Genomic DNA, 15,414 nt, shown 5'->3' on the forward strand with positions numbered 1-15,414 from the left:
TCAGCTTCCTTAGCTGGGAACATATAGCCATTTTCCAGGAGTTGGAAGGAGAGGAAAATGGGTGATATGAAAACTTCAAGTGTTTCTGGAGACAGCATGTCTGCCTTCGTACCCCCCCCCACCCCAATAAAGACAGTGTGCATTTTGGAAAAACAAAAATCATTCATTTAAAAAATTCTACATATTTCACTTTAAGAAAAAAAAGAAAGAAAGAAACAGTTAAGAAGCTGACAAATACTAAATTATACTTTTGGTGGATATTTTCAGAGAGATAAAATGTTAATAATTACAGTTTGATAAACAAGTCAAAGAGCATTTTATTGTAATTAATTCTGTGGTTCACAGTTAGATTAATATGTACTTCAATATTCCAAGATTAGAAAATTGTGAATACGTATGTAATAAAAATAAAATATTTAATTGATTAAATGAAGCTGGAAATCTATTCACATAATTCAAACATTGAAAATGTTATATATCTTTAAATGGCTTTCACTTTTTCAGATTATTATTTTTTTTTACTTTTTCAGATTATTTAAAATGTAAATATTTTACTTATTTTGTCTTGATTTAAAGATAGAGTCTATTCCTTATATAATAAGTACTGTAATTTTTATGTTGAATTCTAGTCATAGCTAGTTTTGTTTTTTTATAGCTTTTCACCCTATAAATTAATAGCAATTTTAAGCTCTTCTAGTATTCCTTCACAAATTTGCCAACACATGAGTGAATACAGATACACATTTTAGAATATAAAATAAGATTTTGTATATAAATGTAAAATTGCATTAAAGGCAAGAAAACAATGTGTATCTTATTAATATTTGGGCTAGAGGGCAAATAAATGGCCTATAGCCCTAAAAAGGTAAAATCATTACCTAGAGTATACTCTGAACACGGGAGAAGTAACACAGAATGGATGTCCTTCCTGGCTCCAACACTGCCACTACCAGCTGGGAAATACTGAATAAGCCTTCAGTCCTGCCTGAACCTCAGCTCCTTTATCCACAATCAGGCAGCTGAAATTTTAAGATACTCTTCAGTATTAACACAATATGATTTTGAGATCAAAATAACAAAGGAGATAGCAATCTAAAAGCCAGCAAACAGTTATCTCTTTTAATGTACTTTGTATATTAAAAGAAATATTTGCAGTGAACACTCCTCCTTGAGGAAAATGCGTAAATCCTGGCACTTCCCAATTACCAACACTGGGATGGGATAAAATATTCAGAATCAGAAAATTATGGGTTTGAATCCCGGATTTGTCAGGCGTTTGTAGTTATGAAAACATAACCTCTTTGTGAGTTTTGGCATCTTCATCTGTAAATCAGGTAAATTCATTATGAAGCTTTTCATTGTTGCAAAGGAGGAAAGAAGAGAATGGATTGCCTGGCGGCTGTACATAAATGCACCTCATACTTTTTAGTATTAACTAGTGCCCTTGCCTCTTCCTCTACCTATTTTCTGTCCTGCTAGCTGTAAGCTTAAGTTAATGTTTATCTATCTGGCCTCTAAACAAAAGGCCCCTAACTCAAATGGAGAGTTTAGGGAGATAGCACTTCTATGATGAACTCTACTAATGTGACTTTATTAATTATCCCCAGTTGACACTGTTTTTGAAAATACACAATTAAGATTGAAATACAGAAATATCTCACTAATAAAGAATAAATCTTGCTATAAGATTATGCCTCTGAGGATATAAAATAAATACCCATAAATCAAATGCATTTCTATATATCAGTGATGAATCTACTGCAAGAGAAATTAGGAAAACTACCCCATTCACAATAGCCTCAAAAAAATAAAATAAAATAAACCTAACAAAAGAGGTAAAAGACCTCTACAATTTAAACTACAGAACATGAATGAAAGAAATTAAAGAAGACCTTAGAAGACAGAAAGCTCTTCAAAGCTCTTGGATAAGCAGAATTAATGTCAAAATGGCCATACTACCAAAAGCATTACATAGACTTAATATAATTCCTATTAAAATCCCAAGGAGATGCTTCATAGAGCTAGAAAAAGCGATCACAGAATTCATTTGAAAAATAAGAGATCCAGAATAGCCAAAGCAATCCTTAGCAAGAAGAATAAAGCAGACAGCATCACAATACCAAATCTTAAACTATACTACAGAGCAAAAGTAACAAAAATGGCATGGTATTGGCACCAAAATAGACATATAACCAATGGTATAGAACAGAAGACACAGAGAAAAACACACAAAAATACAGTTATCTCACACTAGAAAAAGGTGCCCAAAACATATATTGGAGAAAAGACAGCCTATTAAGAAAATGTGCTGGGAAAACTGGAAGTCCATATAGCAAAATGAAATTAAGCCTCTCTCTCTCACCCTACAAACTCAAAGTGGATCAAGACTTAGGCACTAGAACAGAGTAATAGAAGAAAAAGTAGGCCCCAATCTCCACCATGTTGGTTTAAGAACTGACTTCCTTAACAGGACTCCTAAAGCACAAGAAGTAAAATCAAGAATAAACAAATGGGATGGATTCAAACTAAAAAGCTTCTTCTCAGCAAAGGAAACAATCAATAATGTGAAAAGAGAACCTACAGAATGGGAGAAAATCTTTACTACAGACACCTCAGAGCACTAATATCCAAGATATATCAAGAACTCAAAAAACTTAACACCAAAAAAACAAATAACCCAATCAATAAATGGGCTAAGGAACTGAACAGACACTTCCTAGAAGAAGAACTACAACCAATCAACAAACATATGAAAAAATGTTTATCATCTCTAGTTATTAGAGAAATGCAAATCAAAACTACTCTAAGATTTCACCTCATTCCAGTCATAATGGCAATTATCAAGAATAAAAGCAACAATAAGTGTTGGTGAGGATGTGGGGGAAAAGATACATTGATACATTGCTGGTGGGACTTCAAATTGGTGAAACCACTATAGAAAACAGTGTGGGGATACCTCAGAAAACTTGGAATGGAACCACCATTTGACTCTGTTATCCCACTCATAGGTTTAGACCCAAAGGACTTAAAATCAGCATACTACAGTGACACAGCCACATTAATGCTTATAGCAGCTCAATTCATAACAGCTAAACTATGGGAACCAACCCAGATGTCCTTCAACAGATGAATGGATAAAGAAAATGCGGTACATATACACAATGGAGTATTACTCAGTCTTAAAGAAGAATGAAATTATGGCATTTTTAGGTAAATGGATGCAGCTGGAGAATATCATGCTAAGCAAAATAAGCCAAACTCCAAAAAAGCAAAGGCTGAATGTTTTCTCTGGTAAGTAGATGCTGATCCATAATGGGGGTAAGTAGGGAAGAATGAAGGAACTTCGGATTGTGCAAAGGGGAGTGAGGGAAGGGAAGTAGGTGTAGGTATGGGAAGGACAATGGAATGAGAGGGACATTATTACTCTGTATATATGTATGATTACACTACCGGTGTGACTCTGCACCATGTTCAGCCAGATGAAGGAGAAGTTGCGCTCCATTTGTGTACAATGTATCAAAATACATTCTAGTGTCATGTATAATTAATTTGAACAAATTACAAAATGAAAGAAAAACAAGATTCTGCCTCTGTAAAACTGTATAGATTACCAATTCTGTGAGAGTACCTTTCATTAAAGGAAATGAGCTTGACTCCTCGTAGAAACCCATCAGAAAGAAAAGAAAATGTCCCTTTATTCAAAAGAGTGGAGGAGAAAGAGGACATTACATTATGCTGCATCAAGAGGGAAGACCTGCCTTATCCCTCCAAATTCTGGAACTAAGCCTTAGAGAACACATGCCTTTAAGTACAAGAGACCCTTTGGGAAGGTTTCATTATACAGCAGGCAGTGCACTTAAGGAAACTATTACACTAAGAAATGAGACAGTTTCAACCTAAGTTCATGAAGTCTTGATAATGTTCGGAAACATAACTCATGGAAACTTGGATGCCAAAAGATGAATAATTATTCCAGGCCTGAAGGGGGTTGGAGTACATATCCAATACTGTATTTTGTTTCTGTATGTTCTTGTTAAAAACAAATCAACTCCCCATGATGACTCCACAATCAGGATATGTATACCACCCCCACCCAAGAGATACCCCTCCATTGATTTGTCACTGCTGTGTCTTTGTAGTCATTTTGGAACCAAAGGTAAAGGTTCTGAAACTAAATTATCCAATACAGATGTTTGAAAGCTGTTCTTATGAAGGTCTCTGTCAATCTAGGAAAGAGACTGGGAACAACAACTAAACAAACCTCAGGAATTATCTATAAATCCCACTGTTAAAGTCCTGTTTTAAGTACCTGGGGAAAGAATCTCAGTCTAACTGTAAAATGTGGGAGTTAATATTTTTTTTTTTACCATTACTCCTACTATAGTCATATTTCCAACAAATCTTTTACTTCTCTCTGCAGTGGTTTTGTTCTTCTCTAACAGTTGCACTTATTTGTAATTGCTATACACTATACAATTTTAGCATGTAATTGGAAAGAGATTTTTTTCTATAAAACACAAAAAAGAGAGGCAGACCTGCGACCGACCAGCAGAGCAGGCCCAGCGGCCTGCTGGCGTGGTAGACACATCGCCCCAACTGGAGGAGGGGCGGAGCAGAGCCGCCTCCCACGCCTGCAAGGTGGGCAGACCTGAGACCCACCGGCACAGCAGGCCCAGCGGCCCGCCAGCGTGGTAGACACATCGCCCCAATTGGAGGGGGGCGGAGCAGAGCCGAAGCCTGCGCCTGCAAGGTAGGCAGACCTGCGACCGACAAGCGGAACAGGCCCAGCAGCCTGCCAACGTGGTAGACACATCGTCCCAATTGGAGGAGGTGCGGAGCAGAGCCACTCCACGCACCTGCAAGGTGGGCAGACCTGCGACCGACCAGCAGAGCAGGCCCAGCAGCCTGCCAGCGTGGTAGACACATCGCCCCAATTGGAGGAGGTGCAGAGCAGAGCCACTGCACGCGCCTGCAAGGTGGGCAGACCTGTGACCGACCAGCGGAGCAGACCCAGCGGCCTGCAGGCGTGGTAGACACATCGCCCCAATTGGAGGAGTGGTGGAGCAGAGCCGCTACCAGCGCCTGCAAGGTAGGCAGACCTGCGACCGACCAGCGAAGAAAGCCCAGCGGCCTGCCGACGTGGTAGACACATCGCCACAATTGGAGGAAGGTCCCAGCTGCCGCCCACAAGGTAGGCACACCGCGCAACCTGAAGAAGGGGCCCGGTGGCACGCCGGCCTAGTTAAAAGATCACCCAATTGGAGGAGGGGCACAGCCGCCGCCTGCGCCTGCAAGGTAGGCAGACCTGCAACCTGGAGAACAGGCCCAGCAGCCTGCCAGCGTCGTAGACAGATCATCCCTATTGGAGGAGGGGCCCAGCCATTGCCCGCAAGGTAGGCAGAAAATGCGACCTGGAGAAGGGGCCCAGGGGCCCGCCGGCGAGATAGACAGATCACCTCAATTGGAGGAGGAGCACAGCCGCCGCCCGCCCCTGCAAGGGAGACTTTGCAACTATACAAGAGCAATATAAATATATAGGGGGAAAATTCAATAACACAACTGTTTCACCAAGCAGAAAGAAACGCGAGCAGTATGAAAAGACAAGGCAAGAAAGGACCACAAGCAATGCAGGTTAACTCAACTTTAGAAGAGGTAATAGCTGCAGCAGATGGAATGTCAGATAAAGAATTCAGGATTTACATGCTTCAGATGATCTGGAGTCTCAAGGAAGACATTAGACAGCAAAATCAGACAATGAAAGATCACTTCGACAATGAGTTACATAAACAAATCCAAGAAGCAAAAGATCAACTATATAGGGAGATAGAGGTTATAAAAAACAAACAGAAATCCTAGAAATGCAGGAAGCAATAAACCAACTTAAAAATTCAAATGAGAATACTACCAGCAGAGTAGAACACTTAGAAGATAGAACATCAGACAATGAAGACAAAGTATTTCAACTTGAAAAGAACATAGACAGCTCAGTGAGACTGTTAAGAAACCATGAGCAGAACATCCAAGAAATTTGGGATAACATAAAGAGACCAAACTTAAGAGTCATTGGGATACAGGAAGGTATAGAGGTCCAAACCAAAGGAATGAGCAATCTGTTCAACGAAATAATACGAGCAAACTTCCCAGACTTGAAGAATGAGACAGAATCCCAAATCCTAGAAGCCTACAGGACGCCGAATGTGCAAAATCATAAGAGACCCACACCTAGACACATTATAATGAAGATGCCCAACATACAGAATAAGGAGAGAATTTTAAAAGCTACAAGAGAAAGGAAGCAGATCACATTTAGGGGTAAACCAATCAGGATAACAGCTGATCTTTCAACACAGACTCTGAAAGCTAGAAGATCCTGGAACAACATATTTCAAACGCTGAAAGAAAATGGGTTACAACCAAGAATTGTGTATCCAGCAAAATTAAGCTTCAGGATGGAAGAGGAAATTAAAACCTTTCACGATAAACAAAAATTAAAAGAATTTGCAGCTAGAAAATCATCTCTTCAAAACATCCTTGGCAAAACATTACATGAAGAGGAAATGGAAAATAACAATGAAAACCAACAGTGGAAGGTAGTACAGTAAAGGGAAAAATAATCAAAGAGGAAAAACAAACCATGTTAAGTAACATAAATAAACAAATATGGCTGGAAGAACAACCCATATCTCAATAATAACCCTAAATGTTAATGGCTTAAACTCACCAATCAAGAGACACAGGCTAGTAGAATGGATCACAAAACAAGACCCAACAATATGCTGCCTACAGGAGACGCATTTGATAGGAAAAGACATACATAGGCTGAAGGTGAAAGGTTGGGAAAAATCATATCACTCATATGGACTTTGGAAACAAGCAGGAGTGTCCATACTCATATCAAATAAATAGATTTCAAGCCAAAGTTAATCAAAAGGGATAAAGAGGGACACTACATACTGCTCAAGGGAACCATACACAAACAAGACATAACAATCATAAATATATATGCCCCAAACAATGGTGCAGCTATGTTCATCAAACAAACTCTTCTCAAGTTCCAGAGTCTAATAGACCACCATACAATAATTATGGGAGACTTTAACACACCTCTCTCACCACTGGACAGACCTTCCAAACAAAAGTTGAATAAAGAAACTAATAGAACTCAATAATACATTTAATAACCTAGACTTAATTGACATATATAGAATATACCACACAACATCAAGCAGTTACACATTTATCTCAGCAGCACATGGATCCTTCTCAAAAATAGATCATATATTATGTCACAGGGCAACTCTTAGACATTATAAAGGAGTAGAGATAATACCATGCATCTTATCTGATCATAATGGAATGAAACTGGAAATCAACGATAAAAGAAGGAAGGAAAAATCATGCATCACTTGGAGAATGAACAAGAGGTTACTGAATGATCAATGGGTTATAGAAGACATCAAGGAGGAAATTAAAAAATTCTTAGAGATAAATGAAAACACAGACACAACATATCGGAATGTATGGGACACAATGAAAGCAGTTCTAAGAGGAAAATTCATTGCCTGGAGTTCATTCCTTAAAAAAAGAAAAAAACCAACAAATAAATGATCTCATACTTCATCTCAAAATCCTAGAAAAAGAAGAGCAAATCAACAGCAAAAGAAGTAGAAGGCAAGAAATAATTAAAATCAGAGCTGAAATTAATGAAATCGAAACAAAAGAAACAATTGAAAAAATTGACAAAACTAAAAGTTGGTTCTTTGAAAAAATAAATAATATCGACAGACCCTTAGCCATGCTAACGAAGAGAAGAAGAGAGAGAACTCAAATTACTAGCATACGGGATGAAAAAGGCAATATCACAACAGACACTTCAGAAATACAGAAGATAATCAAAAATTATTTTGAATCCTTATACTCCAATAAAATAGAAGATAGTGAAGGCATCAATAAATTTCTTAAGTCATATGATGTACCGAGATTGAGTCAGGAGGATATAGACAACCTAAACAGACCAATATCAATCGAGGAAATAGAAGAAGCCATCAAAAGACTACCAACTAAGAAAAGCCCAGGACCAGATGGGTATACAGCAGAGTTTTACAAAACCTTTATAGAAGAACTAATACCAATACTTTTCAAGCTATTCCAGGAAATAGAGAAAGAGGGAGAACTTCCAAATTCATTCTACGAGGCCAACATCACCCTGATTCCTAAACCAGACAAAGACACTTCAAAGAAAGAAAACTACAGACCAATATCTCTAATGAATCTAGATGCAAAAATCCTCAATAAAATTCTGGCGAATCGGATACAAAAACATATCAAAAAAATTGTGCACCATGATCAAGTAGGATTCATCCCTGGGATGTAAGGCTGGTTCAATATATGGAAATCAATAAATGTTATTCACCACATCAATAGACTTAAAGATAAGAACCATATGATCATATCGATAGATGCGGAAAAAGCATTCGACAAAGTACAGCATCCCTTCATGTTCAAAACTCTAAAAAAACTACGGATAACAATAACATACCTCAATATTGTAAAAGCTATCTATGCTAAGCCTCAGGCTAGCATCATTCTGAATGGAGAAAAACTGAAGGCATTCCCTCTAAAATCTGGAACAAGACAGGGATGCCCCCTCTCACCACTTCTGTTCAACATAGTTCTCGAAACACTGGCCAGAGCAATTAGACAGACGAAAGAAATTAAAGGCATAAAAACAGGAAAAGAAGAACTTAAATTATCACTATTTGCAGTTGACATGATTCTATACCTAGCAGACCCAAAAGGCTCTACAAAGAAACTATTAGAGCTAATAAATGAATTCAGCAAAGTGGCAGGATATAAAATCAACACGCATAAATCAAAGGCATTCCTGTATATCAGCGACAAATCCTCTGAAATGGAAATGAGGACAACCACTCCATTCACAATATCCTCAAAAAAAATAAAATACTTGGGAATCAACCTAACAAAAGAGGTGAAAGACTTATACAATGAAAACTACAGAACCCTAAAGAGAGAAATAGAAGAAGATCTTAGAAGATGGAAAAATATACCCTGTTCATGGATAGGCAGAACCAACATCATCAAAATGGCGATATTACCAAAAGTTCTCTATAGGTTTAATGCAATGCCAATCAAAATCCCAACGGCATTTCTTGTAGAAATAGAGAAAGCAATCATGAAATTCATATGGAAAAATAAAAGACCCAGAATAGCAAAAACAACTCTAAGCAGGAAGTGTGAATCAGGCAGTATAGCAATACCAGACTTCAAACTATACTACAGAGCAATAGTAACAAAAACAGCATGGTACTGGTACCAAAACAGGCGGGTGGACCAATGGTACAGAATAGAGGACACAGAAACCAATCCACAAAATTACAACTATCTTATATTTGATAAAGGGGCTAAAAGCATGCAATGGAGGAAGGATAGCATCTTCAACAAATGGTGCTGGGAAAACTGGAAATCCATATGCAACAAAATGAAACTGAATCCCTTTCTCTCGCCATGCACAAAAGTGAATTCAAAATGGATCAAGGAGCTTGATATCAAATCAGAGACATGCCGTCTGATAGAAGAAAAAGTTGGCTACGATCTACATACTGTGGGGTCGGGCTCCAAATTCCTTAATAGGACACCCATAGCACAAGAGTTAATAACTAGAATCAACAAATGGGACTTACTCAAACTAAAAAGTTTTTTCTCAGCTAAAGAAACAATAAGAGAGGTAAATAGGGAGCCTACATCCTGGGAACAAATCTTTACTCCTCACACTTCAGATAGAGCCCTAATATCCAAAGTATACAAAGAACTCAAAAAATTAAACAATAAGATAACAAATAACCCAATCAACAAATGGGCCAAGGACCTGAACAGACACTTCTCAGAGGAGGACATACAATCAATCAACAAGTACATGAAAAAATGCTCACCATCTCTAGCAGTCAGAGAAATGCAAATCAAAAGCACCCTAAGATACCATCTCACTCCAGTAAGATTGGCAGCCATTATGAAGTCAAACAACAACAAGTGCTGGCGAGGATGTGGGGGAAAGGGTACACTTGTACACTGCTGGTGGGACTGCAAATTGGTACGGCCAATTTGGAAAGCAGTATGGAGATTTCTTGGAAAGCTGGGAATGGAACCACCATTTGACCCAGCTATTCCCCTTCTCGGTCTATTCCCTAAAGACCTAAAAAGAGCATACTACAGGGACACTGCTACATCGATGTTCATAGCAGCACAATTCACAATAGCAAGACTGTGGAACCAACCTAGATGCCCTTCAACAGACGAATGGATAAAAAAAAATGTGGCATTTATACACAACGGAGTATTACTCTGCATTAAAAAATGACAAAATCATAGAATTTGCAGGGAAATGGATGGCATTAGAGCAGATTATGCTAAGTGAAGCTAGCCAATCCCTAAAAAACAAATGCCAAATGTCTTCTTTGATATAAGGAGAGTAACTAAGAACAGAGTAGGGAGGAAGAGCATGAGAAGAAGATTAACATTAAACAGGGATGAGAGGTGAGAGGGAAAGGGAGAGAGAAGAGAAATTGCATGGAAATGGAAGGAGACCCTCAGGGTTATACAAAATTACATACAAGAGGAAGTGAGGGGAAAGGGAAAAAAAAAAAACAAGGGGGAGAAATGAATTACAGTAGATGAGGTAGAGAGAGAAGAGGGGAGGGGAGGGGAAGGAAAGGGGGATAGTAGAGGATAGGAAAGGCAGCAGAATACAACAGACACTAGTATGGCAATATGTAAATCAGTGGATGTGTAACCGATGTGATTCTGCAATCTGTATACGGGGTAAAAATGGGAGTTCATAACCCACTTGAATCAAAGTGTGAAATATGATATGTCAAGAGCTTTGTAATGTTTTGAACAACCAACAATAAAAATTAAATAAATAAATAAATAAATAAAACACAAGAAAGAGAAAATAGCATATCATATACAGCACATATGCATTTAGGAAAGGGGAAGAAATAAGTAAATAACTAGAGCTACAAAAAAAGTCCTCATTTTTTACCAACTCATAGCAGCCATTCCCAAGTCTCTAGTGAAGAACTTCTGTTGTGCCAATTTTCAAGTGGCTCCTCCACGGTTACTGTTCAGTCAGTGCTTTTCCATGTCTGTCACCCTACTTGAAGCAATGTAGGTAGTCAAAGCCTTTTCCTTAGTTGAGAAATAAATTAGGGAGGAGAATTTGTTTCATTCAGATGACAGAACACTTGAGGTAAGGAGACTGGAAGAAGGCTGACAAGATGCAAACAAATCAACTCTATATATATGTGGACACATTTTACTAATTCAATTCCAGCCAGTATTTATTGAACACTCACCATGTGCTATGATGATCATATAAGCTTTGACTCTTGAATCCAGAAGTATAGCCACAGTAGACAAGGAAGCCAGGGCCAAAGGATGGTAGGAGCCATGGCCTTAAGGAAGCAAGAGAGAACCAAGCATTCCCAAGAAGTAAATCCTGTTTGGCAGTGTTGTTAAGGCAATGCAGTACCAGGAGAACAAAAACCAGGAACAGTCATTTATTCTAGACAGCTTCTGTTCAACTCTGCTTTCTACAGTCTGTCCTTTTCAGGTACTGACAATGAAATCACAAAAGCTGACATGAATTACTTATTCAAGGACAAGTTAAATGTTTAGATGTTAAAACCTTATTTGAAAAAGAAAAATCATACAGTATAAGCACAAAGTATACTAAATTGGCTGGTTAGCACTTATATAATCAGACATGGATACTTTCTTATTCAAGTGCCTTTAATCTCTTAATGCCCCCAACCTTTATGAGGAGAAAGCAACACCCTTCAAAGGAAGAAAGAAATGTATCTTAGAAATGCCAATAGGACCCAATGAGTAGATTTTATTTGTCATTCAACAATATACTTTCTAGTATATTGGCAGTTTTCACAGGTCCTAATTATTCTTCATGCAGAATACTCTCAATCTATATTTAGCTCTGAAAGTGGTCCACTGTTTGACCTTGGGCAAGACAACCATCAGTCACATTTCCTGCCAAGCCTCAAATAAAAGGTGCTCTAATTCAATACATTATCATTAAAGTTTTTTTCTTATACACATAAAAGGATAACAAAGAGTGAAAGTAAATCCCCAAGAAAATGAAAAGAAAATTCATTTTACTAGATGAAATGCCATTAAATCAGGCTGGTTTTGGCAGTTCCTTACCATCTGTCATGAGTCCTCCACGGCCCAGGCTGAAATCCATCTGATACACTATGTCAGTATGTATTCATTCTGATTAGTCTGTTTATGGACGCTTCTAACAACATGTGGTAACTGTCAGAACTGTTGATTTTGTTCTGATTTGTCAGAACAAAAATGCTGAATCTATTTTCTGTTAATATAAGTTTCTTAATTCACAACTGAAATATTTATCAGTATGCATTTGAAACAAACTCCTGATTTAACAAGAAATGTCATTATCTCCTATAATCTGTGGGGTTATAATTCTGGGATTGGTTAATTTAATGGCTTAACAAGATCATCAAGACTCATCTTTCTAAGATCCCATAAGTGCTCATGTTTAGAACAAAATCCAGGCATCACATGTATGCCCAAAGATTTCCAGTTTTAAAAAAAAATGGCACTCCCTCCAAACCTCTTTTTATCATCCCCCTAAGAATTATTCTCAGAGGTTCTGTGCTGTTCTTCTTTTCATCACTGTGACCAAAATTCCCAACAAGAACAAACTGAGGAGAAAAAGTTATTTGGGGCTCACAGTTTCAGAGGCTCAGTTCTTGGTCAGCTGACTCCATAATTCTGGGCCCAAGATAAAGCAGAACATCATGGCAAGGGGCATGGCAGAAGAAAGATGCTCAGCCATGATGGCCAGGATGCAAAAATAAAGAGAGAGGGAGTAGGGGGAGGCGCAAGGCACAAGGGACAAAATATAAACTCCAAAGGCATACTCCCAGTGACCTACTTCCTCCAGTCATGCACCACCTGCCTACAATTACCATCTTGTTAGTCAATACAAATTATCAATCCATAAAATTTGAATTAATCCACTGATTATGGTACAGCTCTAATACTCTAATCATCTCACCTCTAAAAATTAACACAGGAGCATTTGGGAGACAACTCATATATCTAAACCATAATAGGTTTAGATACGTACCCCTGGCCCCCAAAATCTCATGTCCATCTCACAATTCAAAATGTATTTAGTCCATTTATAAGAGCTTCCATAGTCTTAACAGTCTGGCATTGCCCAAAAGCCCAAGTCCAAAGTTTCCTCTGAGACTTAAGGCAAACTCTTGGCTATAATAAAAGTCAAAAGCAATAACATAATCCAATATACAGTGATACAGAGCAATCATTCCCATTCCAAAAGGAAGAAAGAGAAGCCTATAAAGAAGGAATAAGACCCAAACAAGATTAATCCCAGCCAGATAAACATTAGATCCTGTAACTTCATATCCAGAATCAAGGGAACACATTGGTAAAATGTGAACTCCAAAGGACTTTGGCAGTCCCACCACATGGCTTTCCTGGTTGCATTGTTCATGACCTCTCTCTTAGGCTGGCTTTGTTGGCAGCCAGTAACTTTCCTCAGCAGACATTTCAGGCTACCGGCATCTCCTAATCCAGGGGGTTTCCACTGAATCTTTGGCTTTCTTCTCACAACTTCACACATGGCCCCCAGGGATTTTTAACTCTGAAACACTTTGCTTGGTTTCCCACATCTTCCTTTGAAATCTTAGTGAAAGCCTCCATGACCCCCTAACTCTATATACTGCATTTCTACAGAGTCAGCATCACATTAATTATGCCAGGGTCTGCCACCAGCTCCAGCAGTAGCTGGGCCATTTTTGACCAAGGCTGCAGTGGCCTTTAAGTGCCTAGGAGGCTGTGCATGTGAATCAAATCCTGGAGAAACAACTTCCAAGGTACCCCTGTGTTAGCAGAGTACCCCATAGGAGTTTTCCCTTTTACAACCTTGAGCATTTGATGAGTGTGGTCTCACTGATTCTTGAGATGCCCTCTCCTATTGTCTGTGCAAAGTATTTAGCTTCTCTTTTTAGTGGCAGTCATCTCTTCAACAACCACATCTTCCTTGTCCCCAAATTTACCCACAGTTTTCTGGACAAACTGCAAGTTTTAAAATCTTTTTTGTCTACTTTTTTACTCCTGACTCTTATAGTAAAACTGACTAATCACTGCCAGCAATATTCATGCCACTGCCTTAATGCTGTGTTGCCTTGAAATTTCTTCTGCCAGATTAATTAGTCCATCACCTTTAAATAGAGCCTCACAGGAAGCCTTGGCAAAATGTATACAATTTCTTTGCCAAAATGTAACATGAATGATCTCTAGTAAAATTCCTAATAGAGTCCTCATTCTTCTCTGAAATCTCATGACTCAGTCTTTACTGTCCATATTCCTATTAGTATTCTAGTCCTGAGATTCTACAGAATTGCCCATTAAGCTCTGCTTACAACATTCTATGGCTTCTCTAGTCTGCATCTCCAAACTTTTCCAAACTCCTCCCACAAATCATTTCCAAAGGCTTCAGAATCACCTGATCAGATTCGTCACAGCAATGACCCCATTTCTTGATACCAATTTCTGGTTTAGTCCATTTATCATCACAGTGAGCAAAATATCTGACAAGGACAACTTAGAGGAGGAAATTTTTATTTTGGGTTCACAGTGTGAGGTTCAGTCCATGGTTAGTCAGCTCCATCACTCTGGACTCAAGATAAGGCAGAACATTGTGGCAGAAGAGCATAGTAGAAGAAAGCTATTCAGCTCATGATATCCAGGAAACAGAAAGAGAGATCTACATACATAGACTATGTATTATGTTTAGGCATACCCCCAGTGACCTACTCCTACTTCACCAAGCCACATCCCACCTGCCTCCATTCAAATCATTAACCCATTAAATAAATGAATCCATGAATTAGGTCATAGCTCTCATACCCTAATCATTTACCTTTGCATTAACACAGGAACTTTGGGGGGACACCTCATAGCCAAACATTAACAGGCTCCAAGTAGACTTCCCCTCACATATCAGAATTGGGACACATGCCATCTCCTAAACTAATCACTAGCAAGATGAATGGAAACAACAGTCTGCAGGATTAAAACCAGGCCCATGTACCCTAAAGTCACTGGATCACAATGAAGGGAAAGACGAAGAAAAGAATGGACTTGGAATAGGCAAACCACTCACTGATGTATGTGAGAGTTTTGCATTTACTTTTTAATAACAATGTAGTCTCCTTTCTTTGTCCAATTAAACTTTTTTTTTTTTTTTTAAATATTTATTTATTTATTTATTTTTAGTACTCGGCAGACACAACATCTTTGTTGGTATGTGGTGCTGAGGATCGAACC

General features: G+C 38.4%; 1 protein-coding gene across 2 annotated transcripts in view; it reads right to left on the reverse strand.

Annotated features, from left to right (window-relative positions):
* The window catches only part of Akap7 (A-kinase anchoring protein 7), a 138,942-nt gene that overhangs the window by 34,143 nt on the left and 89,385 nt on the right, over positions 1 to 15,414 (reverse strand). The gene's annotated exons all lie outside the window — the stretch shown is intronic.

Source organism: Marmota flaviventris, chromosome 6 (genome assembly GCF_047511675.1).
Source record: "Marmota flaviventris isolate mMarFla1 chromosome 6, mMarFla1.hap1, whole genome shotgun sequence".
Lineage (NCBI taxonomy): Eukaryota > Metazoa > Chordata > Mammalia > Rodentia > Sciuridae > Marmota > Marmota flaviventris.